The sequence below is a fragment of the Myotis yumanensis genome, unplaced genomic scaffold, assembly GCF_028538775.1.
Source record: "Myotis yumanensis isolate MYYU_CA2020_CCGP unplaced genomic scaffold, mMyoYum1.0.hap1 SCAF_9, whole genome shotgun sequence".
In the NCBI taxonomy this organism is placed as follows: Eukaryota; Metazoa; Chordata; class Mammalia; order Chiroptera; family Vespertilionidae; genus Myotis; species Myotis yumanensis.
This window is the reverse complement of record NW_027223760.1, coordinates 35,361,577-35,364,748: the sequence shown is the minus strand read 5'-3', so window position 1 is coordinate 35,364,748 and position 3,172 is coordinate 35,361,577. Positions and strand designations below refer to the sequence as shown.

General features: G+C 48.8%; 1 pseudogene; it reads left to right on the top strand.

Annotated features, from left to right (window-relative positions):
- Positions 1–2,076: 2,076 nt before the first annotated feature.
- LOC139016926 (ubiquitin-conjugating enzyme E2 R2 pseudogene) lies at positions 2,077–2,811 on the top strand (annotated as a pseudogene).
- Positions 2,812–3,172: the final 361 nt, after the last annotated feature.

Below are 3,172 nucleotides of genomic sequence, written 5' to 3'. Positions count from 1 at the left end.
TTCTAAACTACAAAAATATTTTGTGTTTTAAAAACAGCATTGAGATAGAGGAGTTCATAGTAATATAAATTCCAAAAATTTGAATGATTAAACATGAAAATTAAAATCCTAAATTTCTAAAAGATAAATTCAATATCTATCTAATGTTTAAAAAAAAATAACTTTCTTAGCTTTGAAGGTAGATGTTTGAGAGAACTAATATAAAAATACTTAACATTTATACAAAAATTCAAAATAAAAAGAGAAACTTCTTGAGAAAATTTCTTTATAATACATCAGGCAGATATTTAATGCATACTTAATTAAAATGTAAATAAACACGCTTAACAAACATCAGCTGTTACTGCTCAGAAAGCCCTGCTGCTGACCAAGCTCTGACCAGAGCGGAGAACGAGGACCACTGGACAGTCATGTGACACAGATGCTGTAAATAGTGTCTTTGTCTTCAAATCTGAAGGAAAGTCAAGATGACGTTTTTGTTTCTCTCTGTGATTTTTTTTGGCCGCCAACTGTGTCCTGTGGGTAACACTTCACAGAGGCTCGGTCGATCCAATCCAGGAACAAGACCTGAGGGCGAGCGTGGCTCCATAGACCCAGCCTTGAGGCTGCATTCACTGGCTGTTGAAGACCCGGCCACCACTCTTAGTACCCATCGGTCGGAGCTGGTTCGCTTCCTTTTGCACCGATGGGAGCACAGAGCCTGCGCACTGGCCCTCACACTGTCTCCTGGCCACAGCCTGTGCTGACGTTTGAATTCCCACTGGTGGTAGCACGATTGGGTTCGTGGTCACATGGGCCTCATCCCCAAGTGAGTTTCACCTGCCCCCAAGCAGCTGCCAAGCATGGGGAGGACCGGATGTGTTTAGTGATAATTTCACCAATCAGTGCCATCGACCCCTATGCCCCTCTGGTCTGGGTCATTTGTCACAGAAAACCCAGTTAGTTTCCCCCATAAATGAAGTTGATGAGTCGGCAAAAATGCAGCGTTGTCCAGAACTGAGGTGAACATCGGGGCGAGAAGAGGGCCTCCTGGTGAAGTGCAGAGAGGAAAGGAGAGATGATGACTGGGACCACCAGAGGAGGGTCCATGGTGAGGCCCACAGTGAAGGTGCTGGGGGAGCACCCTCCCGGCAGCCTCCTGTCCACGCATCTCCATGCGTGCAGTCTAACCTGCCGGAAGCTGGTCCATCCTTGCTGCTTGACACAGTCGCTACAGGGAAGAAACATCTGCACAGCATATGCTTCAAGGGACCTGGCGTATATGGCATACTGTTCTTAATATGTTTGCTCCCCTTCTTGGCGCTATGTGTTTTCACCAGGGTCACCTCTCCGAGAAAGATTGTTTCCCCAGGTAGGGATTTTTCCCTGAAGTTAGGGAGGGAATAAAACCCCTTAACTAAGTGTCAGGCGGGTAGTTAATCACTTTAACTATGAACAATCACGCTTAAGCTACATAATCTTTACTCCCTGGAATGGAGATAAGAAACGCCCTAACCGTTGGAATAGAAATTGATAGGATTAAAATCAACTGGTATAAATACAGATGTAACAAGACAATAAAACACAGAACCTGGAACCTTCTCCAGAACAGAGTGTTTTGGGAACTCACTTGGCTGGGGAGACTTCTGGAAGAGACTACAACCACACATCAAGGCTTGATCCTTGAGCTGACCTCTTCCTATTTTTCCTGCTATGGAAAGCCCTGGATCTGCTCCTTAGGTGAGTGCACCATTGCCCATTTGCACTATTCTAAAGAAAAACAGCGGCCGAGGCGGCCCCAGAGAAGAACAAGAGGGCGGGCAACCGAGCGAGCACGGCGCTCCCGGGGAGGACCAGGACCGTACCGGGAGTGAATTCCCCTTACTCCTTCACCCTCTCCCTGAACCTGGCCCCCGTGTGAGGAGAACCCGGCCCGGCTTGGCCCGAGTCCTGTATGAGGAGCACCCGGGCCAGCCCACAGGCCGTCTTGGGCCTGGTGCGGCCCGCTGGGTGTGTGAAGACCGGGGCAGGTGCAGCCCGGCCCAAGGGCGAGCCGAGGGGAGGGGACCAGGCCTGGTCCGGCTCGCTGCCACAGTGATGGCCCAGAAGCAGATGACCAGCTCCCAGAAGGCCCTGATGCAGGAGCTGAAGTCCCTGCAGGAGGAGCCGGTGGAGGGCTTCCGGATCGCCCTGGTGGATGAGTCCGACCTCTACAACTGGGAGGTTGCCATCTTTGGACCCCCCAACACCCTCTACGAAGGCGGCTACTTCAAGGCGCATATTAAATTTCCTATTGACCACCCACATTCACCACCTACCTTCAGATTCTTGACCAAAATGTGGCACCCCAACATTTATGGGAATGGACACGTATGCATTTCAATTCTTCATCCACCCATAGATGACCCACAGAGTGGTGAACTGCCCTCCGAAAGGTGGAATCCTACTCAGAATGTCAGGACTATCCTGTTAAGTGTAATCTCATTGCTTAATGAGCCCAACACCTTCTCTCCAGCCAATGTGGGTGCTTCAGTTATGTTCAGGAAATGGAGGGACAGTAAAGGAAAAGACAAAGAATATGCTGAAACCATTAGAAAACAGGTTTCAGCCACTAAAGCCGAAGCAGAAAAGGATGGAGTGAAAGTCCCCACAACCCTGGCGGAATATTGCATCAAAACTAAAATGCCTTCCAATGACAACAGCTCAGATTTGCTTTATGACGACTTGTACAACCTTGACATCGATGATGAAGATGAGGAGGAGGAAGATGCTGACTGTTGTGATGATGGTGATGATGATGATGATGATGATTCTGGGAATGAGGAGTCGTGACCTGCTCCTTCAAAGCCCCTGTACTGCCCTGCCATCTCAGGCCAAAGGGAGGAGAGCAAGTGGGGACCTAGCAGTGGCCCCTTAGCAAAAACCTATCACAGGGGGTGGGGAAAACAACCATGGCTCCTGCTGACTCCCCTTGTGGATCTCAGTTTGCTCCTTTTTATGGATCTCTTAATGGAGAGAAGGTAATTGTGAACGAAAGCGGCCACATGCTGACCTGACAAGCTCAGGGGAGGCCTGCATGACAGTCTTGCAAACTCGGAGACCTAAAGTCACCACAAAGGATGGTCTGAAATTAAACTTTAACTAAAAGCAGTTATGGTGGGCAGTTACGTCCTAGACCGGTATCTTCACTGAC